Source organism: Coenobita brevimanus, chromosome 102 (genome assembly GCF_032717465.1).
Source record: "Coenobita brevimanus isolate Jiangsu-jjx chromosome 102, ASM3271746v2, whole genome shotgun sequence".
Taxonomy (NCBI): Eukaryota; Metazoa; Arthropoda; class Malacostraca; order Decapoda; family Coenobitidae; genus Coenobita; species Coenobita brevimanus.
This window is the reverse complement of record NC_137055.1, coordinates 41,919,208-41,946,707: the sequence shown is the minus strand read 5'-3', so window position 1 is coordinate 41,946,707 and position 27,500 is coordinate 41,919,208. Positions and strand designations below refer to the sequence as shown.

Below are 27,500 nucleotides of genomic sequence, written 5' to 3'. Positions count from 1 at the left end.
AACTTATCACCTTGTCTGGAAATTATATGAAGCTTTTTCCTAGCCCCCTGACCCTCAAACTACCCCACCCACCTACTAAACTACACCCAACTAGCCCACTCAGCTACCAAACTACCCCCAACGACCCCATTCAACTGCTCAACTACCCAACTCCACACATCTGCTTAGTTCCACCCAGGTACCGAACCCCACCTAAACTACCTCTTCCACCCAACCACCCAATCCCATCTAAACTACCCCACCCACCCACCCAGCTACCCAACCCCACACAAACTACCCCACCCCCCCACTCACTCCACCCAGTCCACCTCGTTCTTCCACCCGCTCGTAAACCCACACACCCGGTTCAACTCTCGCCTCCACTAAAACATTTACGACATTACCCCGCCGTCTTAAATCCTCTCTTGCCTTCTTCCCACGACACACCGCCCTCCCTCATGAACCACCTCACAATTTATCTCTCTCTTAGCCCTTTCATGGTCGGAACAACTCTCTTATTCTCTTGCAGCAGACGATTTAAGTCAGATACGAATGAGTCATAGGAGTCTGAGCGTCTTCCTCCATTTTCAGCGCTTGTCAAGAATATTTCATTTTTGAGCGTCTGCCTTTCAATAAGTGCTTTTGTTCGTGCATCAGTGTGTGAGGGAGAAGAGAAGAGGTGAGGAGAGAAGAGGTGAGAAGAGAAGAGGAGAGAAGAGGTGATAAGGAAGTGAAGAGACGAGAAGAGATAAGACGATGAGAGGAGACAAGAGAAGAGGTGAGAAGAGGAGAAGAGAGAAGAGAAGAGGTGAGAAGAAAGAGGAGAGAAGAGAAGAAATGGGATGATGTAAGAGGATAAGAGAGAAGAAAAAAGAGAGAAAAGGCAGCAGAGAAGAGGAGAGGAAAGGGAAGGGAAGGGAATGGGGGAAAGAAAAGGGAAGGAAAGGAAGAAAAGGGAAGGAAAGGTCATTATCGAACCGACGTACTTCAGGCTAGTCTCTGCCGATGACCCACAACCCTCCCTCATGCACCACCACCACCACCATCATCATCATCATCATCATTATCATCATTTCTTAACCCCTTCACACACCACCATCATCATCATCATCATCATCATCATCATCTCTTTCTTAACCCCTTCATCACCATGTCGCATTTTATAAGTTTATTCTTGCAATTTTTAAACGATTTTTTCAGTTTTTGAAATGAATGGATCAGAGAAAGTTATATGAAATTTCACATATTCGAAAAATCTCCCAAAACCTGAGTAAAATCGTCTACAAATAGGAAGAATAGGGCAAAACAGATCATCATGTGAACAGGAATAATTGATTTTTAAGATCTGCCTGTCTGCCTGTATTTATCAGTGTGTGTGTGTGTGTGTGTGTGTGTGTGTGTGTGTGTGTGTGTGTGTGTGTGTGTGTGTGTGTGTGTGTGTGTGTGTGTGTGTGTGTGTGAGAGAGAGAGAGAGAGAGAGAGAGAGAGAGAGAGAGAGAGAGAGAGCAATTTTAAGCCATGTAAAAGTGAAAAGAGTATGGAAAGGAGAACAGAGAAAAGGTGGACGTCCTCAGCGCGAAAGTGTTAACAGAATCCAAACTAACAAACCCAGGTATCAAGTGGCTTAGGCTTGAGTGGATCGATTGTGTGGAAATGTCAGGCGCCGCTCGAAAGTGTGTGTCATCTCTCTCTCTCTCTCTCTCTCTCTCTCTCTCTCTCTCACACACACACACACACACACACACACACACACACACACACACACACACACAAATCACAGAATAGACATTACATAATATATATATCACATTCTACGCCCACAGCGTTCCAGAACACCCCTTCCCTCCTCTTCTCTTCCCCACCCTTCCACCTCCATCCCCACACCCTCCTTACTCTCCCCTCTCCCCACAACTCTCCACCCACACAAATTCTGTCTCGTCTCCCTCCCCCACATTCCTCTCCTCTCTGCACTAACACCCCCACTCCTTTCTCCTCCTACTCTCCCCCACCCCCACCCTCCATTCATTTTTTTTCATAATAGATTTAATAGAAAGAAAAACATAAGCTCTCTAACAGGAAGGACCAGTGAGGTAAAACGGAAGTGTATGGAGCAGGTGTATTTTGAAGGTTAATTGTATTTCTTAATTAAAGTAAATTTGTGTATTTTTATGGCACCTTATTTACTGTATCTACCCCCCGTGACCTGTGTTTGTGGGGGGGGAGGAGTTCGTGTGTGTGTGTGTGTGTGGAGTTGTGCCGTGTAATGATGCAGTTTTCCTCAGTATTGTACATTAAGCATCGTCTCCCCTCACACACACACACACACACACACACACACACACACACACACACACACACACACACACACACACACACACACACACACACACACACACACACACACACACACACACACAGACTCAAGGAACTCAGTGTCTCACCAACTCCACACAAGGCATCTGAACTTCCAGAGCTGAGAAGTTCACCCGTACCTTCACGTCCTCAAAGGCCTGGGAGGAGGGGGGGGCGTGCCGACAAGAGGAGGAGGAGGAGAAGACCGAGATCGAGGTGCAAGGGTATATAGAGGAGGGATAAAAAAAAAAAAATAGAGGAGGAGGGGAAGTCCTAGACCGAGATGGAAGGTTATGAAGAAAATGCATTTACGAAAGAAGATGCGGGAACTTCGGGGCCCTTTTAGTTGATGTCCTTTGAGTCGTTAAAGTCTACGGGAGCGAAACACCTGCGTCCGGAAAAAGTTAGTAAGCGACAGACGGACAGGGACATTTCAGAGTATGCTCCTGTATCTAAAGGTGAGAGGAGTACTGAAGACGAGCTGGAGGGTGAGGAGAGGAAGACCGAGAATGAGGTGGAAGATTGTAGGACTGAGGTATATGAGAGAGAGAGAGAGAGAGAGAGAGAGAGAGAGAGAGAGAGAGAGGAAGGCTATGAAGTGATGTACATGAGGGAGGGCGGCAAAGTGGGGTGGTCAATTGAAACTCTCTCTCTCTCTCTCTCTCTCTCTCAGCTTTTACCCCTGTCTGTCAGTCACTCTCTGTGTGTGTCTGTCTCTAAATTTACTTTCCTGACTGTCTGTATTTCTGTCAGTCTGTCTGTCTCTCTGGCTGGACGTAGACAGGTGTAATTTGGTCACCTGCCTTTCATATTCCGGACACAGACACTTAGCCTCTACGTACAGAAGAGGGTAACAGCAGAATGATGATGATGATGATGATGATGATGTTTATTATTATTATTATCATCATCATCATCATCATCATCATCATCATTATTATGCCGTACCAACAACTCTCATGTTTATAACAAGTCTAAAAATAAAATGCTAAGGTACATGGTAACTAAATATGGCGTGATTGTACCCTAGACTTTACTGCCTCCCCCGGGTCTCCATTAACCTCTCCCGGATCGCATGACTAATTCTTATGTTATTTTCTCCGCAACCATACAGTTAAAATAAATACAGGAAAAAAATTGTATATATTGCAGAAGGGGTTAAGGAAGGCTACATATAATACTTTCCCTTTATTTAGTCTCTCCAAAGCAATATAAAGTTACTTGGATTTCGAGTAAGTAGCAATATATTCATCATTGGAATAATGAAGGTTAAAGGAAGGGGAATATGGGTTCAGGTGCCTTTATTGCACTCTTTAGTTACTTATTAATATTACTTTATTTCTTTAGTTTCAGATTGCTGATTGCTTTATGGTAAATTATACAGAAATTCCAACCCCTGATTCGTTGTTCCCTGCATGCCTCTCCCTTTAAGGCGGGCACGCAACACTCTTCTAGCTACACATTCTTACTCTTTTTAGGCTGAACTTTATGCAAAAAGCTACCGTTACTGTTTTTATATGCACACAGTATCTCATGTTAAAAAGTGTTCATCACTCAAGGTTAATTATGTTTATGACCCTCCTATGCCATGTATCCAGGTATCTTGATATTAATAGATCTTCAGTTTGGGTCATTCTTGGTGGAATTTACCTGAAAGACGAGTATTTTGCACTCATTTCAGATTGCTACTTTCTTCTCTTTGCTAAAAAAAAAAAAAAAAAGTCTTATACCATATTTCTTTCGTATCTGTATTTCTTATCTGTCTGTATCTGTCTACATATCTCTCTGTCTCTATATCTTTATCTGTTGTCTATCTATTTATCAGTCTATCTATCTTTCTATCTATCTGTCTATCAATCTGTCTCTGTCTGCCTACCTATCTATGTGTCTGTCAGTCTCTCTCTGTTTATATATGTCGATCTCTCTACATTTATCTATCTCTCTATCTGTCTATCCATCCATCTGTCCATACTAACAGGGACTCACATACCTAGCCTAGGGTGGTGGAATAATGGTCTGCAATTTCTGACTGAGCTGGGTAAAGGTCCAACACGCCATCTCGAGAACGGGGTCGAGCACTGAACATGACCCAATGAGGAGTTTAGCCCAGAGGCGGTGTGTGTGTGTGTGTGTGAGAGAGAGAGAGAGAGAGAGAGAGAATGGAAGGTTTTGAAGGAAAGAGGTACGTGAAGGGAGGGTGACAAGGTGGGGTTCAGGCTTGAGTGTGTGTGTGTGTGTGTGTGTGTGTGTGTGTGTGTGTGTGTGTGTGTGTGTGTGTGTGTGTGTGTGTGTGTGTGTGTGTGTGTGTGTGTGTGTGTGTGTGTGCGGTAAATCCCCGCTAAATTAATCCCAGCAGACTGGTATATGAGTGTTGCGTGCGGCCCGATTCGTGAACTCCGCGTGCCGGTAATTGTTGCTTCTAACGACGCCCACAGAAAGACACGAAAACGAAATTTACATGACGCAAAAATGACACTTATATGACGCAAAAATGACACATATGATGCAAAAATGGCACTTATATGACGCAAAAATGACACTTATATGACGCAAAAATGGCACTTACATGATGCAAAAATTACACTTACATGACGCAAAAATGGCACTTATATGACGCAAAAATGACACTTATATGACGCAAAAATGGCACTTATATGATGCAAAAATGGCACTTATATGACGCAAAAATGGCACTTATATGATGCAAAAATAACGCTTACATAACACGAGAATGACATGCGCAAAAATGGCACTTATTGGCACTGATATGATGCAAAAATGACACTTGTATGATGCAAAAATGACACTTATATGACGCAAAAATGACACTTATATGATGCAAAAAATGACACGTAAATCCCCCTCCCCTTTCGAAAAATGAGAATCGTAGGGAGATGCCTCGAATATACACGAAAATATGCTTAGAAATAGGACAAGACGGAGATGAGTGCAATACTTAAATGACACAAAACTCAAAGAATACGATGCTGAAAGATACTATAATAACACTAATATGACTCAAAAATGCCAAGAAAACACTACATAAGATGCCAAGAAAAGGAATGGAATATGCCAAGAAAATGCCACAAACACGACTAAAAAAATACCAAGAAAATGCCGCCAAAATTACTCGAGAATGCCAAGAAAATGTACAACAATTTGCCCGAACATGCCATGAAAATGCACAAAATAATTACTCGAAAATGCCAAGAAAATGCCAGAAAAAGACTTAAAAATGTCAAGGAAATGCCACTGAAATGACTCGAACATGTCAAGAAAATGTCACTAACCTGATGAAAATATGCCGAGAAAATGCCACCGGTGTGACTCCAAAGGGCCAAGAGAATGACATTAATATAACTTAGAAATGTCGACAAAATAACACTAACATAACTTCAAAACTGTACAAAACTGACTGGCAAACTGCACGAAAATATCACTTAAATATGGAACGTATTTTGCTCACCTTTAAAACAGTCTTTATTTATTCCAGTAAGACAATGGCATCTCTCAATATGTATCGAAAAATGCATGGTATATGAGAAGGAAGGGTAGTGTTTCGCAGCCACACCTCCCCACGCAACACCATCCCATCCCTTCTCATCCCATCCCATCCATTCACCAGCACCACCCCGGCCAATCCACCCACTCCTCTTCACCCACCACCATCGCCCCAGCCCATCCTGCCTACCCTTCTTCATTCACCACCACCCCAGGCCATCCCACCCACCCTTCTTTACTCACGACCACCCCAGGCCATGCACCCACGCCTGTCCACCCGCCACCACCATCCCAACCCATCCCACCCACCCACTACCACCCCCAGTATCTCAGGTCATCCACCCACTCCTTTCCACCTACACCTACCCATGCCTGTTCTGGTGTGTTGAATACCATAAGATAATCACACAAGCAGCAACCATTGACCTACATATCCAATCCTCAAAGGGCACATTTGACACACACTCCACCATTACCCACCACACGCCTCGACTAACTCTACTCCTTTTAATCTAACCTGGTCTAAAACTGCCACCTCATCTAGAAATCTCAGTTGTAAGAATAGGTCAACACTTGAATGTGATGCTAGTCATGAAGAAGTGCTATGGAAGGGATGTAGAGCTAATTCATTGTCTTTTCCTGCCACTGATCTACATGAACTGAGCTGCAAAGGAATGAAAATCTGGGCCAAGTTACATTAAAAACAGAATTGGTGTTCATAGATTTTCCTGAAATGAATAGACTGACTTCCAATACAATTAAATGAACGAAATATGAAGAGTACATCTGAAGATTAAAACATGTATAAGAGGTATATATATAAAATTTGTTTACTATGTTTTGGTTTATTTCGTTATTTTTGCCGTGAGAAAATTTGGAACTTAGGCGAATGAGGAGCAGCTTCAGTACACTCCTCTCCACACCCAAACCATCCTTCCATCCGAATTACTTGTATATTAATTTTCTCTTGATACCACCAGACGATTTTATTCAACATAGGAGAGTTCTATAGTAGTGAAGGGGTTAATGAAGGCTATAGCTAACCCCTCCAGCTGGAAATTGTATACCTGAACTAAAGTCAATACAATCACTCTGGAGTTAACAAGAATATCAAAAATAAATAAATCCTGTAAATAAATGCGTCTCAAGCTTCAAGAAGGTAAAAATTTCAATCGACATTTCTCAAAAACCATTCCACCGATAGGTCTGAGGTGGGCAAATGGCTCAACAAATTTACGGTAGAGTGTATCTGTAATGAGATGAATCCGTCTCATGAGGTTTATAAGGCCCGAAGGGACCAAAGCTGACCGAAATGAACCTACGCTACTCTTCCTGGGTCTGAATGTAGCTGAACTGACTGAAATAGGTGTGCACGTCCCCATCTGAGTGTGAACGTTTCAGAAAAAGACCTAAACTGACCGAAACAGATCTGAACAATACTGAAGTGACTTAAACTAACTGATATAGCTTTGAACGTAACTTAAGTGACCTAAAGCGACTGAAATAGCTCATGACGCAGCTGACGCGACCTAAACTGACTGCAACTGGCCATCATTCCCCTACCTGGTTCTGAACATACTTATAATGACACCTGTATAACTAAGCTGACCTGCATTGATGTGAAAGGAAGCAAGTACAGGTGAGAAAAAAAATCAGATCTTAACCCTTTCAGTCCAATTACATTTTTTACTTCATGCCACCTGTCTCCAGACGATTTTATTCAGCTCAGGGAAGTGTAAAGGGGAACTCAGAGACCATATCTAACCCCCCAGTTCGAAAAAGCTCTCCTAAGCTGAATAAAATCGTCTGGAAGTAGGAAAAATAAAAGGAAAAATCGTCACCTTGTTGGGGGTTTAAGTTCGAAGGTGAGGAGTTGAGAGAGAGGTGTTGGTGAGTCGAGGAGTGCACGACTTAAAGAGGATAGTGTGCGAGAGAGAGAGAGAGAGAGAGAGAGAGAGAGAGAGAGAGAGAGAGAGAGAGAGAGAGAGAGACCTTTACATACTCCACACCTGTACCCACCTGTCACGTCCACACCTGCCACACTCACACCTGCCACACTCACACCTGCACACCCATACCAGCCACACCCACACCTGTCATACAACACCTGCCACACCCACACCTGTCATACAACACCTGCCACACCCACATCTGTTACACCCACACTTGTAACACCCATACCTGCCACACCACACCTGCCACACGCACACCTGTTACACCCACACCTGCCACACCCACACTTGCCACACCCACACCTGTCACACCCATACCAGCCACACCACACCTGTCACACCCACACCAGCCACACTCATACCTGCCTCACCCACACCTGCCACACTCACAGTCCTAGCATGTATTCAGTATGGACGGTGAGTAATGCCACGGAAGCAGTAATGTGTGAAAGTTTGTGGCATGTAGGAAGTGCACTGGTCCACAGGGAAGAGACTATCTGCTTTATGTTATGAGTAGGAAGCAGAAACATAAAGATCGCTCACTCATTCGCTCACTCCAGGATTTACTTACTCGCTTACTCACATTCCCCCCCCCCCCGGCTCACTCACTTTTTCCCTCGCTCACTTTCACTCTCTCACTTTCTCTCATCCTCGCTCTCCCTCCCTTCAATCCATCTCTTGCGCTGTCCCTCCCCTCATCACTTCATTTCCCCTCATTACCTTCCCTTCCCCCTCCTCTTCCTCTTTCTTTCATCAGCGTTCTCTCTCTCTCTCTCTCTCTCTCTCTCACACACACACACACACACACACACACACACACACACACACACACACACACACACACACACACACACACACACACACACACACACACACACACACACACACACACACACACACACACACACACACACACACACACACACACACATTTTCGCTCTCGATGTCTGTCTATGTTTATCTCTGACAGTCTATCTGTCTATCTGTCCTTCTGTCTGTCTGTCAGATTTTATCTATCATTCCATACCATTCCTTTTCCGACTTTACTCTCTCTCTCTCTCTCTCTCTCTCTCTCTCTCTCGTAAAAACTCTCCCCGTCTGATAATACGAAGCTTTATCAATTAATAATGTCTGTCTGACGCGTTAAGCCCACAAAGAGGAGGGAGTGAGGGAAGGGGAGAGGGGAGAAGAGGGGCGAGGGGAGGGGTGGGAAGAGGAGGAAGGTGGGGAAGAGAGGGGAAGATACTTCGCGTCAGAAATGTGTTATTCAAGAGGAAGTATATTTACCTGGAAAGAATGAAAAGGAGTGTGGAAGAGTGTGAAGGAGGAGAGAGGGATGAAGGAAGGAGAGGGAGAGAGGAAGACATGACGAGAGAAGGGGGAACAAGGCACAGAGTAGGAGAGGGGAAAGTTATGAGAGTGAAGAGGAAAGGAGATGGATGGAAGAAAGTGGGGAGAGGAAAGAGGAAAGTAGGGGGACGTGAGGGGGATGGGGATGAGACAGTGGTTAGGGATGAATTTCGTGAGCGAGAGAGAGAGAGAGAGAGAGAGAGAGAGAGAGAGAGAATTACCAAAAAAAGGTACACAGGTCAAGGTAAGAGCACGTACCAAGAGGCGCATAGCTACGGTGCTCACCTTTGTAACTTAGGCCTTTGAGCTTGTGAGGCGTAATTCATCCACTACTGCCCTCCCTGGGTACAAGGCCACTAATCATCCAGGTTACCTCGGTTACCTTCCCTACGTGTTGCCCTGCATTAACCTACTCATTTTACCCACTCATTTTCCCTACCAACCCACTCATTTCCCCCACTCATTTCCCTACCAGCCCACTCATTTCCCCCCCACTCATTTTCCCCACCAACCCACTAAGGCTAAATGGACACCTAAATCGCAAGACACCAGTTGCTTGTACCAGGATTCGAACCCCGACTCTTCTAAGCCGGCAGCTTCGCAGTCAATTGAGAGAGAGAGAGAGAGAGAGAGAGAGAGAGAGAGAGAGACGGGAAGCATGCAGGAAAAAAATGGGAAGAAATGAGAGGAGAGAGAGAAAGGAAAAAAAAAAAAAAGAGGAGAAAGAGAGAACGTGTAGGAGAAAGAGCTGACAGGCAGAGAAGAAGAAAAAATAAATATAAAAAAAGCGAGCAGAAACGAAGAGAGAAAGAAGAGAGAAAAAAAGAGGACGAACAGGAAACTGGGTAGGGAAAGTTGAGAGAGAGAGAGAGAGAGAGAGAGAGAGAGAGAGAGAGAGAGAGGAAAATAAGAAAGAATGAGGAAATTGAAAGGCGTTGGACGAACATTGAGTTGAGGAAAAGGGAGAAGAAAAGAAGGAGGAAAACGAAGAGGATTCTAAAAGGAGGAGAAGGATAAGAAGAAGAAGAAGGAGGAGGAGGAGGAGGAGGAAGAGGAGGAGGAGAAGAAGAAGAGGAAGTAGAAGGAGGAGGAGGAGGGGGAGGAAAATCAAGGGGAGGAGGAGGAAGAGGAGGACGACGATGACGAGAAGGAGGGGGAGGAGGAGGAGAAGGGAGAGGAGGAGGAGATCGAGAAGAAGAAGAACAAGAACAAGAAGAAGAAGGAGAGGAAGAGGAGGAGGAATTGGAAGAAGATGATGATGAGGAGGAGGTACAAGCGAGAAGGACAGAGTACGTGGAGTAAAGAAGAGAGAAGAGGAGTAAGAGGAGCGAGAGGGAGGAGGAAGAAGAAGAAGAGGGGAAAAAAGGAGGAGGGAGGGGGAGGGGAGAGAAGGGGGAGGGAGTGCGTGGGAAGATAACACGTGTAAGGTGAGTCCTCGGTTATGAGAAAGAGAGAGAGAGAGAGAGAGAGAGAGAGAGAGAGTTTCAAGGACAAAGAGTTACATGGACAAGTAGTACCTCAAGAGGTCCTACAATCCACCCCGAGAGGTATCATGAAGAGAGAGAGAGAGAGAGAGAGAGAGAGAGAGAGAGTATTAGTGGAATATATACCGTAATTAGAGGTAGGACACAGTTTCTCTCTCTCTCTCTCTCTCTCTCTCTCTCTCTCTCACCAACGTACTGCTTTACTAAGAGCGTTGGCTGGTTCTTTCTCTCTCCCTATCTCTAAATTAACTCACTTTCACACTTTCCTCACATCATCTACACTTACTTTCAAAGGTTCACATCTTACAATATTATCATTTCTTTTTTTTGTGTTGTTGTTGTTGTTGTTGATACTACTACTACTACTACTACTACTACTACTCTTATAGTGTTCTTCATTAATATTATTATTATTATTATTATTATTATTATTATTATTATTATTATTATCATTATCATCATCATCATCATCATCATCACCATTATTATTGTAATCTTAATTTTTATTTGTATCAATAGAGAAAAAAATATAACTCACAGATAATAAAGATCAAACGTAAGGAAGCGAAATACACACAAATACTAAAATCAATAATACTGTGCGAATAAGCGTTGTGTGTGTGTGTGTGTGTGTGTGTGTGTGTGTGTGTGTGTGTGTGTCTTTCCAAATTTGACCCCCTCTTGTTTCAACTGCCATACATAAAAAAACCCTTAACAAGTACCCGTCAGCAATGGTGTAAATTATAACTCCATGGGGTCAATTGCGCTCCAGGCACGTACGCTTTTCTTCCGTATTCTTCAGGCATTGGGCACCCTCTACAGGTCATACCGGTGGGTGGAATGAGGTGGAATTTCGCGTGGCCATTCCCGGTTTGCTTGAGAAGGTCCGTGGTATGTTTGGTGTCAGTACGTCTCGTGGGCTGGCGGTGCGGTCCTGTTGAATTCCTAAACGCTTGTCAACAGCTACCAGACGCAAAGAAGCATGCTGGCAAACACACAAACTACCAAGCACAAACAATTATAATCATTTTAATAATGGGCTAAAAAACAGAGGCAAGATAAAAAGATGAAGACAAAAACGGCCTGTTGCATAATTGAGGGTAGAAAGATACACACACACACACACACACACACACACACACACACACACACACACACACACACACACACACACACACACACACACACACACACACACACACAAACTAACAGACTACACGGAATACAACAAGCTAGTCAGTAAACAAGGAAGCATGCAATGAAAAAATCATCAACAGACAGACTGCAAGCGATCATAAAAAACAACACAATGAACAAAACATCATGAAATAACAAACAAACAAAGAACAGAACAAAGAGCAAGAGGAAACAAAAACAATAACCACAGTGCAAACAAGTAAGAAAATGCAAACAAAAACACCACCAAAATCTGCAAACAAAAAAAAACAAAGACAGCAAGAACAAACAATCACAGCTCACGGAACGAGAAACACAAAAACAACAAGACATACAAACAATAAACAAAGACAAAGAAGAAACGTAATAACAAACAATAACAGCAACAGAAAGCAAATATAAGCAAAAAAAAAAAACAAGATTAAAGCAAGGGCAGATACAAACAGAACCCCTAAAACAGGAGAGGGTAACAACAGCAAACAGTAAGCAAAGAGTAAACAGGAGGCCAGGTGCAAACAGTGAAAGCAAACAGGAACGTCATTAGTCCTGTTTGCAGAGGGGGGGGTTTGAGAGATGTGCTGCCCTGCTATTTCTACGGTGAGAGAGAGAGAGAGAGAGAGAGAGAGAGAGAGAGAGAGAGAGAGAGGTAAATAAAATCAGGCGAAATGGATACGAAGGAGAGCAAGAGAACTGAGGAAGGAAAGAAGGAATAGGAGAAAGAAAAAGAGAGTAGGAGGGAGGGCGGAAAGGAAGGAAGGAAGGAAGGAGTGAGAATTAAGGGAAGGGAATACGAGGTAAAGGAAGGCTGTTGAGAAGAATGGAAAGAACGAAGAAGAAAGGAAGGAAAGAAGAAAAGAAGGAAGAAATGAAAGAAAAAGAGAAGGAAGGGAGAAGGTAGCATGAACGGAAGGAAGGAAGGAGTTAAGGATGGATGAAGTGAAGGAAGGAGAGATGGAATGGAGGAGGAATAGAGTAAATGAATGAAGTAAGGGTGAACCAAGTAAGGAAAGAAGGAAAGTAAGTGGGGAGGAAGGACAGAGAAGGAAGGAATCAGGGAAGGAAAGAAAGAGGAAAAGATGGAGGGAGGGAGGGAAGGAAGGAGTGGAGGAGGTAAATAAGCTGGGTGGAGGGTCTCTGAAGGACTGTAAAAAAGAATGAGGAACGGAGCCACTTACTGAAGGAGGGGAGGGGGGGAAAGGGAGAGGGGAGGGGAGAGAGGAAGAGAGAGGCAGGGGTGCAGGAGGGGAGGGGAGGAGAGGGAGCTAGAGAGGATACAGGATGACAAGTGAAGGAGAGAGAGAGAGCGGGGGGATGGGGTAGAAGGAAAGAAAGAGATACCAGAACAATGAAAGAACAGCACTAGCAAGCAAACGACAGGGTGTGTGGAAGGGAAGGGTGCAAAGAGTGGGGAGAGGAAGTGAAAAAGGAATTAGATACTGCCGGTAAAGTGCGCTTTTTGAGAGCGTGACGAGCGAGCGAGAGTTTGTACATACACTTTTCATCAAAATTTCATCTTAGTGTAAACTTTCAACATTTCTGGTGAGGTAGTCGAATAACAGCAGAAGAATAATTGCGCTAAAATATTTACCTTCTCACGTTTTCTCTCTGGATGTGCATATTGCGAGGCGCTGTAGCATTTGTCACACGCGCAATGTTCGGTTCTCTGCTCCCGACATGCCGTGTCAACGAACTCCTTCGGTAAGCACCTGGCTATTGATCGAATGATAAAACCCAGAAGTGGGGCGATAACCCTTGCTGATTTCACCCCCTAAACATAGAAAAAAAACGTTCACGTAAAATTATGAACGTAATATCCGATATTTGTTAGAATTCATGCAAGAAAACATAGTGTTACAACAGGAAATCTTTTTAAAGTCGGTTTCATAGTGGAACATTTCAATTGAAGTCCTTGGTACATTCCCTTGGAAATCTGGGATACCAAGGTGTTTTTTTGGTCTCATGAGTAAATATGCGGTATAGCCAAAAACAAAAGGTATTAAACGTATCTGCAACCTGCTGACAGAATCTCTCCTCCATCTCACACAGTATAAAAGTAATTAGCCTTTGAGAACAATCGCGGTCGGGCCGTGTCGTGTCGGGCGGCTCAATTCTCAGTTGAACGTAAACATCGCTGCGCTCGCTACGCTCGCTCGCTCGAAATTAGATAAAGAAAAAGCCTTAGGGAGGGGGAGTAATAGGGAGGGGGAAGGATGAAAGAGGGAAATGTGGAGGGATTGGAGGAGATAGGGAAAGAGAGAGAGGAAAAGGGATACCGAGAGAGGATGGAGAATAGAGAGGGGTGGAAAAATGAGGCAGAGGTAAGAGACCGTAGAAAGAAAGGAGAAAAGACTAAGGCAGAGGGGTAAAGGGTGGAGGGGGAAGGGGAAGCGGTGGGAGAGAGAAGGAATTAGGAAGAAGGGAAGGGGGGGGATAAGGTGAATGGGAAAGGAAATGGAAGGAAGAAAAAAGGATGGATGGCGGACAGAAGATAAAAAGGGAAGGAGTAAACAAATACAAATGAAAGTCAAAGCAATAGACCTAATGGTCCCTTCGAGGCTCTGTGTATCACAGCAAACAATGGTCGGTTATTACCTCCGCCAACCAAGTTGGAGGAGGTTATGTAGTCACCTATATTTGTCTCTCTGTTTGTTTGTCGAGACAATATCTCCAAAAGTCCTTAATGAAATTCAGTGAAATTTTGTGGAAGGGTTTGCCATGGGCCAAGAAAGAAGTGATTAAATTTTGGGAAGGACCTGGATCCGGATCCGGATCCTGTGTATAATAACTACAAAAGTTCTCAATGAATTTCAATAAACTTTTGTGAAAGAGTGATCGATGGGTCAAGGATCAATTGATTAAAGTTGGAGGCATAGGCTATCCGGGTCCTATGTATTCCACACAATATCACCACGAATCTGGATCCGGATCCTGTTTAATGACAGTGGCATTGGCGGAGGTATGCGCTTTCTGAGGCTTTTTAGTTTATTCGGTAACCTGAAGATATGAATGGTACGGAAGTCGGTAGGATACAGTGAGAAACACTACTGTTCATCACAAAAACTCTTTCTTGGGAATTCCACAGATAAAGGTGACGGGAAAGGTGTAATCTGTTACCTTATCTTGAAGGGAAAAGTAACATAAATTGCATAAGAGTATTTCGCTGGTGCTGTGTTCACCGTTATCCGGATGAAAGGAAAACAATTTATTCTGGATTTTTGTATTGTTGAGATGTGAAGGGGAGGGCGGGGGAAAAGTAAGGGGAGAGAGAAGGGTGAGGAAGGAGTGAGAGAGAGAGAAGAGGAAAATAGGGAAGGGGAGAAGAAAGGTATGATAGAGAAGAAGGAATAAGGAGAGAGGGAAGACGATAAAGGAGGGAGAGAGCGGAAAAGGAGGAGGTGAAGAGACTGGAAGAGATGGTATGAGAGAGAGAGAGAGAGAGAGAGAGAGAGAGAGAGAGAGAGAGAGAGAGAGGAGGTTTCGGGTAGCAAGGAAGGGAGAAGCCAATGAGGAAAGATTAACGAAAGAGGAAAGGAAAGGAAAGGTAACAGATATAAAGGAAAGGGAAGGAAGAACGATAGGATTAAGGAAAGAGGAATGACAAGGCAAGAAGAGACACGTAAGAAAGTATTGTAGAGACTCACACCTTATGAATTCCATCTTATTCCAGATTAGCCAAGATTTCTGAGTTGAAGTTACGTATAAAAGTGTTTGGTATTTTTGTCATCACTTACCTACCACAAACTTCGTAGTCAATTAAAGAAAAAAGAACATGAAAAGGAAAGAGGAGTAATTAAAAGGGACAGGAAAGATGGGAGAAATACGAGGAGAAGAGGGCAGGCACAGAAAAAGAAAAATGGAAGAGAGGAGGACAGACACAGAAAGAGAATGATAAAGGTGAAGAAAGAACCAGGCAGCATTACATCAGGTGAGTGGATGATGGTCGCCACCACATACCACCTCAAAAAGAAAGTACACACACACACACACACACACACACACACACACACACACACACACACACACACACACACACACACACACACACACACACACACACACACACACACACACACACAGGAAATAAAACAAGCATTGAATAAAAACAAAGCATTATAGAAAGCAATCAATATTAATCGACAGTACGCGGACACAAAAACAAAAACAAAAAAACAAAACAAAAAAAACGCAGGAAAAAGCGAAAAAAACACAAAAATGACAAACAAAAACGATGACCAAAACAACCCAGGTAAAACAAACAGAAAACGTATACCCGAAAAGACGAGGGATAACAATTTTAAAAAGTGAGCGGGAAAGAAAATAGGAGGCAGAGTGAAGGGAAACCATTTTTGAAGGGTGGGGTGGCTGGCTGGCCCCCTTCCTCTCTCTCTCTCTCTCTCTCTCTCTCTCTCTCTCTCTCTCTCTCTCCATGTGTAACTACCTGTCCATCTGTCTGTCTATCTAATCTATCTTTATACATACATACATACATACACACATGTACAGTGGATTCCTCACTTATACGTTCATGTGTGAGAGAGAGAGAGGGGGGGAGAGTTCCATGGTACTTTTCTTAACCCGATGCCTGCGTAGATTATCCCTTTTCTGGACAATTTCGTTAGCCATAATAAAACACTAAGTTGTACCAAGAGAGTGAAAAGGCTGTAGGCAATTCTTTTAGCCTTGTAAGCGCGTGAGTTTTATCTCAGCTGAATAAAACACTGGGAATTAACCAGGGAAAAAAAGAAGCTCATTTTGTACACCAGCAAGAAACACAGCCTTAATAACAACGACAAGTACAGCAACGACAAAACATCAGCAGTCATAACAACCACAGTGGTAACAAGCGCACACAGAGAGCTTATTCCCCCGCCTGTACTAGACAGCTCAGATCGCCATCCAAATTCAATCATCTCATCCTTGGCCCTCGACCCACATAACCACAGAATTTCCCGTAAAGCAATCAGTAACTTGTGAGTGATCGTGTGGACAAATCAGCATTGAACTAGTCCTGAACCGAGACTCGAACTCAGATCATCACCAAATTCAGTAAATTCCTCCTTAGCCCATGACCCACGTATCCACAAAATTTCATGACAAACACAACAACTGCTGTACAACTGGAGGGGCCAAATTCTCAAGCAAACGCGTTACATTTACCTACTTTTGCTTCATTTTTGTTGACACGCGTATTTGTCTGTTTTTGTAGCTCATATAGAATAACTGAATCGCTGAGCTGAAAGGGGTACGGGCCATTTGGAGTTAAACTTGTTCCGAATCGTAACCACATTCGAAGCTGATAAAACCCGAGACCTGTAAAGATGGTTGTTTTGTGTCCTTCGTCTGGTGTTTAATCGCATTTTTAAAAACTTTTGGCATCTAGAATAATTTAAAGACCTTAATTTAGACTCTGAAAAAAGCGTCTCGAGGGACCAAACCCAGACATTATTGCTCACTGTAATATCGATTCACTTCCTTACGGTAAACAACGGGAGAGTGAACGTTAACTTCTGAAATCTAGTGATGCGCTCTTCGGAATCTAGCACAGTTTTCAGTATAATGTGTTAGAGTTCCATATGTTTTCGTCGTAAAAGTGGAGTGATTTTCCTGACCCAGCTTCACGTGCCAGGTCATTTTCAGGTCAATAGTTGACCCCGAAATAAAGACTTGAGGTCGTGGCAAAGACGCCCGTAAGGAGAAAGTCTAAGAAGCTCTGTACCAAAACCAAGAAGGGAGTGAGGAAAACAATGCACTGTCCCTTCATTAAATGTTGTATTAGTAATGAGGAATGATGATGGAGGAGGGAGCAGGTCAGGTAGAAGGAGGGAGGTAAGAGAAGGAAGAGAAGGAGGGAGGAGAAGGAAGGGCAGGGGAATGATGGGAGACGAAAGGGAGGGGGAGAGAAGAGGTGAGAGAAGGAAGGTGTGAAAAATGGGTGGGGGGACGAAGGGAAAGGAAGGAGGGGGGAGAAGGGAGAAGAGGGGAATGAGGGAAGACAGAAGAGAGGGGGAGAGAAAACGAGAGAGAAGGAAAGCGTGAAAAATGGGTGGGGGGATGAAGGGAAGGAGAGGAATGAGGGGAGGGAAAAAAATGTAGGCAGTAGAATGATATAAGGAGGAGAGGAAGAGAGGAGAAATGTAAGGAAAAAAAAAGGAAGAAGGAAAGTGAAAGAAATGAGTAAAGAGGAAATGAAGGATGATAAGAGGGAAACGGAGGGGAAGGAGGGAGGGAGAGAGGTAATGAGTGAGAAAAATACAAGTAAAAAGAGTGAAACTGGGAGGTAATCTGAGGGAGGGAGGAGGCAATTTGGAGAAGAGCGAGGAGGAAAGGAGAAAGACATGGAGGAGGTGGAGGGGGAATAATGAGGGAGAGAAATACAGTTAAAAAAGAGAGGTGGAGAAGGAGGAGGGAGGAGGTAATTTGAAGGAGGGAGAAGGCAATTGAAAGAGAGAGGGGGAGAGGAGGAAGACGTGGAGGAGGAGGGGGAAGAGGGAGAGACAAGGGGAAGGAGGAAGAGGAAAAGGAAAGAGGTAATATGGAGAGCGGGAGAAGAGGAAGATATTATGGAGGAGAGAGGGAGGGAGGAAGACATAGAGGAGGAGGGAGGGAAGAAGAGAGGGAAGTTGGGTGAGGTAGGTAGAAGGAATAGAGAAAAACATAGTGGAAGAAGAAGGGAGGAGGAAGGGAGGAAGGTAAGGAGGAGGAGGGTAGGAAGGTAATTAGGAGGATTGGAGGAAGGCGGAGTGGAGGAAAGGAAGGAGGATTTTTGGAAAGTACAAAGGGAGGAAGGAAGATACAAAGGGGGGAGGAAAGTACAAAGGGAGGGAGAAAAATACAAAGGGAGGGAGGAAAGTACAAAGGGAGGGAGGAAAGTACAAAGGGAGGGAGGAAAGTACAAAGGGAGGGAGGAAAATACAAAGGGAAGGGGGAAAGTACAAAGGGAAGGAGGAAAATACAAAGGGAAGGAGGAAAATAAAAAAAAATAAAGGAATGAAGACTAAAACCTCTACTGATCACTTCACCCTAATGACGCCTTTTTTTTTTTTCATTTAACTGAGGAAAAAGTCTATCGTCGTGAAGTGGATAGATGCAATGGCCCACGGTAAGCCTAGCCTCGGGACCCTACCCCTGGAGAGAGTCATATGGGCTTGGGAGATTTTTTACGAAGAGAGAGAGAGAGAGAGAGAGAGAGAGAGGGGGGAGGGTAGATGATGAAGGGAGGGAGGAGGGGAGGAGGAGGGGGGTAACAGGGAGGCAGAAAGGTCAGGTAGGAAGGAAGGGATGGAAAATGAACTGGAAAAAGGCAGCAGATGAAGAGAGGGAGAGAGGGAGGGAGGAAAAGGTGAGGGGGGGGAGGGAGGGAGGGAGGAAAAGGTGAAGAGGGGGAGGGAGGGGAGAGAGGGAGGGAGGAGTGCAAGGAACAGGAAGAAAAGGTAGAAGATGGAGGGAGAGAGGAGGGGGTGTGGTCAACCATGAAGAGGGGGAAGAGGGGAGGGGGAGGGGGAAGGGGAAGGAGGAGGGGGAGGGGAGGGATGAAGGTTAAGGGGGGGAATCGATCGGAGGCCATGATACACGAGGGAGGGGGAGAGCATGGGGAAGGGAGGGGAGGGGAGGGGAGAAGGCATGAAAATAGGGAAGGGAAGGGAAAGGGAGAGAATAGATAACAGAGAAAATATGGAGAAGGGAAGTGGAGGGAAAGGAAGGGGATGTAGGGAAGGGAAGGAGTCGGAAGGGTGGGGAGAGGAGAGGAGAGAAAGCGGGGAATAAACGGGAGAGGAGGAGGGTATGGGGAGAAGAGAGAAAGGATGTCAGTAAAGGGAAGGTAAGGGAAGAGGGGTAAAAAAGGGGATAGCATGAGAATGGAAGGGAAAGGAGGGAAGGGAAGTGTAAAGAAAGGGAAAGAAGGGATGAGAAGTGTAGGGAAGGGATGGGAAGATGAGAGCAAAGAAAAAGAAGGGACTGAAAGGGAAGGGAAGGGAAAGAAAAAAGGCAAGGAAGGGAAGGAAAGTCTAAGGAAGGGTAGGGTTGGGATGTGAAGGGAAGGATTGGGAGGATGAGTGACGGGACTGAATGGGAAGGGAAAGGAAGGGAAGGGAAGAGAAATGAGGATAAAGGATGGGAAGGTAAGTAAAGAGAAAGGAAGGATTGAGATAGGAATGGAAGAGAGGGAAGAGGAGAGGTGACGGAAGGGGAATGGAGTGAAAAGAACGAAGAGAGTAGAAGGAAATGCAAAGATATGAAAAGCTTGGTGCAGAGAGAGAGAGAGAGAGAGAGAGAGAGAGAGAGACGGATGAGGGTCAGGTCGTCCATAATAGAGTGAGTGAGTGAGGGGAGAAAAGGGAGAAAGAAGGAGGGAGGGAAGGATCGAACCAGTAAACGAATGAAGGAGGGGAAGAAAAGAAGGGAGAATGGAGGAAAAGGATGGAGGAAGAAACATAAGGAGGGAAGGGAGAACGGAAAGGATGAAAGAAAGAAGGAAAGTAACAAAGGAGAGAGTAAGGAGAGTACAAGTTCAAAGGAGTAAAGAAGGAAAACAAGCAGGAAGATACCGACTGGTTCTTCAGGGGTGTCTGTTGCATAGAAAATCATGACTAAGATAGCCTACCTGTCCTGTGAGTTGAGACAAAGATACTGAAGCAAAAAGACCCCCCCCCCTCCCCAGCCTAGTAATTCCTCCAGCGGATACCGGCAGGAAAAAGGTTAGAAAGACCAGAAATCAAACATGCAGCGTTGGAAAATTTGTTATGGATTTTTCATAGGAAAGAATGAATGGAAAAGCATAATATACACTACCATGATCTGCAAGGTAAATATAACATGAATTGCATAACCATGTTGCGTTGCTGCTGTATGCTCCTTGATCTAGATAAGAGGAATACAACTGATCAGATGACTTAGTAATATGTGACCTTGTTTAGCTACAGTTTAGAAGCTACATTCTTATCCTAGCGAAATTTTAAATATATTTGCTGTATTGCAGTCTTCCACACTCCTGGGCAGTTTGGTACAGATGTTTACAGCTCACCGAAAACAAATATGCTTTACTTCTTTTGCATCGAAACATTTGCCAGCCATATTACAGCAGTTGCCTCTGATGAAATTCGACCAGTTCATTGGGAAATACTTATCGATTGTCATACTACCACGCACACTGAAAAATTTACCCACCAGTACTTGCATCGGGTCGCCTTGTAGCCTGCATATCAATTATTTAGACCTACTTAGCTCTTTTAAACGTTCCTTGTATACTTTGTTCGCGAATCTTAGAATTTTTATCATTCTTCCAGGGCTGTTTGAAATGTCTCCTCATGTGTGTGTGTGTGTGTGTGTGTGTGTGTGTGTGTGTGTGTGTGTGTGTGTGTGTGTGTGTGTGTGTGATATGGTACTCAAACAAGAGGAGTACAAAGTGTGTGGGGTATGAACTGTACAAGATGAGGATGATATTCACTTATTGGTATTCAAATGCTCTGTCTGTGAATCCAAACATTTTCTTAAGTCTTTACTGCCTCTTTGTACTATTTTCTTGGTTTACATTTTTGCGTGGGCTAATATTCACAGTATAACTCATTTTTCTTTATGTTTACTCCAGATAATTAGGGCGTTGCACTTGTCAACGAAACAATTCATACTGAGCCTAAGACCACATGGGTTATTTCTGAAGACTACATTGTTTTACCTGTATTTGTACGGATGCATCTGCTTTATTACCACTTTTTGCATCGTCTACAAATCTGAATATTTCGCAGCATAAACTTTCATGATGTATGCTGATATAAATTAGAAACAGAGTGGAGCCCAGAAATGAATCATGTGGCACTCCATTTGTAAAATCCATCCAATTTATTTCTCATTCATTGCAACTCTTTACTTTTGTGCAAGGCATTTATAGATCCACATTAACCCTTTATCAGTAGAACGATGGATTGGAAAACCTTCAAGAAACTTTCGTAGGTAACTTTTGTCAATTGATCTCGTCCGGAAATGAAAGTAGACTACATCACTGAATATATTATTACCATACATACCAATACTGTCAAAGAAGAATGTCAAAGAGAATGATAAAACTCAGTATGTTGGTTGGTAATCCACACTGTGAGGCAACGGTGAGATTAATTATTCTTAGTGGGTGGCTTTTCTCTCTCTCTCTCTCTCTCTCTGTAATTATAGCTTCTAGCTGCTTACCCACAACTAACATTAAGCTGCAATATCCGGGTTATGATTTAGTTCCCTTTTTAATATTGCAGGAACGAGGGAGAAAGGGAGAGACGCGAATACCGAAATAAATAAAGGAAAAGGAAGGTGAAAGAAGGGTGGGAGGGGAGATGGAAGGGAGAGGGGAGGAGACTAAACTTGTTCGTACGCAGCAAAACTCAAATAAATAGAGTCATGGTACGGAAGATGTTAACGTAGAATATTTTAACCCTCTCTCTCAACAATGTCATCCCAGAACTACACAAAATCGCTTAACAGTACCGGTAGAAAGAAAGAAAGAAAGAAAGGAAGGAAAACTACAGACCTGAAAGAGTTATTAAATCAGATGGGACCTTTCCGTTGTTTATTTTCTGCTTATTCCTGACGTTTCTTTTTAACATGGAAGGGATCTATAGTCTGCCCACTTTCACTTGGCTTAAACTTGCCATCTTTACACCCTTAATGCTGAGCTGTAACAGGATATTAACACGAGAAGGAGGTGTCAGTCACGAAGAAGTGCTAGGGAAAGGATGCCGTTCTGTTGTCGTCTTCTGTCACTGAGCTACATAAATAAGCTGTAAAAACGACGATATTTGCCAAGTTAAGGTGGACGAACTATAGGATGTAGAGGCTAATGAAGGCCTTATCTAGCAGCTCCAGTCCAAAATATCCTCCTTAAGGTGCATAAAATCGTCTTAAGGTAACGATAAGAAATTGGACTAAGGAGCTGTCGTCGTGAAAGGGTGAGAAGTTAAAGAATTGAAAAGATGAAGACTCTCCCGCCCACGATGTCTCTCGATAAAAACAACCAGAAGGAAAAAAATAGAACATGGAGAGATGAGGGACGAGAAGAAAGGAGAGAAGCTGGTGAGGGAAGAGGGGTAGAGGACTAAGGGATGGAAGGTGGTAGAGATTGAGAGAGAAAATGAGGGTGGAAGAAGGAAGAGGGAGATTGAGGGAAGAAAGGGAGGGTAGTTGAGAAGGAAGAGGGAGAGTGAGGGAAGAGAGAGAGAGGATAGATGAGAGGAGGGAGGAATGGGAATAGTGAAAGGGTAGAGAGGGAGAGGAAGAGGGGAGGGAAGAGAAGGGAGATAGGATGAGAAAATAGAGACAGACATGGAGATAATTTGATTGGGAAGGGGAAAACAAGGAAGGTGAGAAAGGGGAGAGAGTGAGGGGAGGAGGAGAGGAGTGAGGGGGGAATAAGGGGAGAATAGTGAGGGGAGGGGAGAGGGGGATGGAGGAATAAGGGGAGAAGAGTGAGGGGAGGAGGAGAGGGGGGAAGGGGGAATAAGAGAAGAGTGAGGGGAGGGGGAGAGGGGTGAGGGGGGAATAAGAGGAGAAGAGTGAGGGGAGGGGGAGAGGGGTGAAGGGAATATAAAGGGAGAAGAGTGAGGGGAGGTGGAGAGGGGTGAGGGGAGAATAAGGGTCAGTCCTTCCTTAATGTCGTGGCAAGAGTGAGGGGTTTTGTGGCTACCTGGCCTCATTGATTTCGAGGGGAGGGGGGAGGAGAGAGAAGGGGGAGAAGGAGGGAGAGGAAGGATGGTGGAGGAAGAGGGAGTGAGAAGGGGAAAGGGAGGAGAGGGAAGTGCAGAGAATGTTTGAGATGTGGGGAGGGGAGGGAAGTAAGAGTGGGAAGGGGAAGTGAAGGGGAGGAAGAACAGAAGGGACATGTGAAGAATATGTAAGAGGAAGGGAGGGGGAGGGGAGAGAAGGAGGGAAGGCGGAAGTGGGGAGAATGTGAGACGGGAGGGAAAGCAGAGGGAATGAGGAAGGAAGGTGTTGTGGGGAAAGAGAAGGGATGACAGGAGGAGGGGGAGAGGTTAAGGGGGAGGAAGGGGGAGGGGGAGAATAGAATGTCCAGGGAGAGTGTATTAGAGGGAGAGGAAGAGGGAGGGGAGGGGAGGGGGGAGAGAGACGAAGCACAAAGAATGAGACGAGAGCGAGGGAGAGAGGAAGGGGGGGAGAGAGAAAGTTAAAGAATGCTTGAAGAATGGGTAGGGAAAATATAGGAAGAGAGAGAGAGAGAGAGAGAGAGAGAGAGAGAGAGAGAGAGAGAGAGAGAAATACGAAGTTCACAGAAAAAAGTCCTATAATTTTAGACAGTCAAAAATAGTCGCAGATAGATATAGATGATAGATAGATAGACAGACAGAAAGACAGATTAATAGAAATAGATGGGGTTAATGAAGATTTAGTTAACATTGGTAGTTAAACTTGGCAACAGAACAGCGTAGACTCTCTCTCTCTCTCTCTCTCTCTCTCTCTCTCTCCTATTGTGTCTGAACCTTAATCAACGCACCTCTCTCTCTCTCTCTCTCTCTCTCTCTCTCTCTCTCTCTCTCTCTCTCTCAGGGGAATACAATAGACTAATCATTTTCCTATCAATTATCGTCTTTGCGAAGGAAAATGAGGATGAGGACAAAGGAAGGAAGGGAAGAAGGAAGTGAGGAAGGGAAGAGGGAGAGGGAGGAAGGAGGAGATGAGGGGAAATAAGGAAGGAAGGAAGGAAAGAAGAAAGGAAGAAGGGAGAGAGAGAGGGAGGAAGGAAGGAAGGGAGGGAGAGAAGGAGAGAGGACAAAGGCGGTAAGGAAGGAGGGAGGGAGGAAGGACAAAGAGAAGAAGGAAGGAAAAAAGAAATGACAGTATGAAAAGTGGAAAGAGAGAGAGAGAGAGAGAGAGAGAGAGAGAGAGAGAGAGAGAGAGAGCAATTATTAAATCATTATATAGGATAAAAGTGAATGTAATGGGCAAAACACACGCGATAGTTATTAATGGAAATATTGTCATTATTTCACGGAAAATATGGTAATTTGTACAGACTAAATAAAAGGGTGAAGGCTATTATTATTATTATTGTTATTATTATTATTATTATTATTATTATTATTATTATCGATCATCATCATCATTTTAATTGTCATTTTTGTCATTATCATTATTATTGTTATTACTGTCATCATCATCACCATCATCATTATCATCATCATCATTTACCTCACCATCATTACACTGTTTCACCACCCCTATCACCACCACCATCATCATCATCATCATTACACAAACACTCATCATCTCATCATTTACACAACACGTCTTTCCACCATAACGAGAAACACCAACACTAAGAAAGACGTAATTGTAAGAAAATGATGATATAATGAGAAAATTATCCCTAAAACAAGAATTACGTAGGAAATAACGGAGACAATTTTCTCTTATCAGTTGACAAGGATAAATTTGCAAGGTAGTTTAGTTAAGAAAGAAGGAAAAAAAGACAGTGATCCTTACCTGTAAAAATAAAGTGTGTTATTGCGTTCATTTATCGGTTCATTCACCTAGTTACCTTTTCAGTACGAGTTTTAAATCACATGCTGTCTACCTGTCTATCTGTCTGTCTATCTATATATCCATCTATCTGTCTGTCTGTCTGTCTTTTCCCTCAGTTTCCCCGTCGTCTCCCTCTTCTCCCTCACTCTTACTCCTCAGTTCTCTCCTTCCTCTCCCCTTCTCACCTCACCTTTCCCCCCCTCTCTCCCCTCCCCCCTCTCCCTTCCACTCCTCCTCCCCCGTCTCCCTCCCTCCCTACCTTCCTCCCTCTCCCTTCCACACCTCATTTCTGATTTCTTGTCTTCATTTTCGTCCCCCTACTTCCTCCTTCTCCTTCTTTCCTTCCACTTCCTCCTTCATCCTCCCTCCCTCCCTCCCTCTCTTCCTTTCTTTCATTTTATTTATTGATTTTTATTCTTTCCCTTTTTATTTCTTTCCTTCCTTCCTTCTTTCTGTCTGTCTCTCCTTCTTTCTCCCCCCTCCCTCCCTCCCGTTCTTTCTTTTTCTTTTTTCTTTTTATCTTCCATCCTTCCTTCCTTCCTTCCTTCACTCAAGAACCATTCCCTTCCCCTCTCCTCCACACTTTCTCCCTCACTCCTCCCCTCCATCGTCGATTCTGTCATGCTCTTCCCATCATCTAATTTCCCCCCTCATCCCTAACTCATTCCTCCCCCTCACCTCTTATTTGCCCCCTCACCCCTACATCCCCTCACCCCTCAGTTTCTCCATCACCTTCCATCCTCCCCCTCCTTCCCTACACCCCCTCATCCCTTCATCCTTCACCTCTCAGTCCTTATTTTCTCTCCCCTTATCCCTCACTTCCCCCCTCCCCCTCACCCTCACCTTCTCTCCATCCCCCCTCATCCCTCCCTCTCACTCCTCCTCCCTCCGTCACGTCCCATCCCATTTCCTCTTCACCCCCTCATCTCAAAGTTTAAAATAATCCTCTTCCTCATTTTTCTCCCCCCTCGTCTCCTCCCCCCCTCATCATTTTCTCTCACGATCCTCCTCCCTCACCTTTTCTCCCCTCCCCTCCCCCTCACCTCCTCCCTCATATTCTTTCTCCATCACTCTTTCCTCATTTCTCTCTCCCTTCCTCCCTTTCCCCCTTCACCCCCTCCCTCCCCTTCCCCCTTCACCCCCTCCCTCCCTCCCCTCCCCTCAGCACATTACCTTCCTCATCAATCTCTCTCTCTCTCTCTCTCTCTCTCTCTCCACACACACACACACACACACACACACACACACACACACACACCAGTTGTCCAACATCGATCAGACACCCCCCATCTCTGCCTCACCCCCCCGGCCTCATCCCTGCCTCACCCCACCCTTCCTGGCACCCCACCACGCCCTGCCTTACACCCCTCACCTGCCTCGCCCTCCCTGCTGCCTCACCCCTGTAGCACCCCGCTCTGCCTTACAGTCTACGCCTGCCTTACCCCTGCCTCACCTCGCTTGCCTTATATCTCTCATCTGCCTTACCCACACTGCCTTATCCCTGCCTCACCCATGCTTTACCCATGCCTCACCCCTCCTACTTCACCACTGCCTCACCTTGTTCAGCCTTACACCCTTCTCCTGCCTCACCCTCCTTGCCTTACACCCTTCATCTGCCTAACCCCTGCTGCCTCACCCTGCCTCTGTATTCCTGCCTCACCTCTTCGTCTTTCCTGCTTTATCAGTCCTGCCTCACATACGAATATGCTAGTTAGTCTCTCTCTCTCTCTCTCTCTCTCTCTCTCAGTAAAGCATGTAGGAGGATTAAAAGTGTGTTTGAAGTGCAGTGTCTGGGGAAAAATTGCGAAAGAGTGAGGTTTTGCAAATAATAATGATGATGATGATGATGATGATGATGGTGATGATGGTGGTGGTGGTGGTGGGGGTGGTGGTGATGATGATGATGACAGTGTTGATGATGATGGTGGTGGTGGTGTTTTGTTGTTGTTGTTGTTGTTGTCGCTCGTCTGTGACTTGTTAGTGTTGTTTGAAGATGCGAGTGTCATTGTTGTTGTTGTTGTTGTTGGTATGTTTGTTGCTGTAACTGGGGATTGCGTGTTTTGTTGTTGTTTGTTGTTGTTGTTTGTTGTCGTTGTTGTTTGTTGTCGTTGTTGTTTGTTGTCGTTGTTGTTTGTTGTCGTTGTTGTTTGTTGTTGTTGTTTGTTGTCGTTGTTGTTTGTTGTCGTTT

At 44.5% G+C, this 27,500-nt stretch overlaps 1 long non-coding RNA gene across 1 annotated transcript in view; it reads left to right on the top strand.

Annotated features, from left to right (window-relative positions):
* The window catches only part of LOC145415363 (uncharacterized), a 122,740-nt gene that overhangs the window by 4,958 nt on the left and 90,282 nt on the right, over window positions 1-27,500 (top strand). The window lies entirely within an intron of this gene.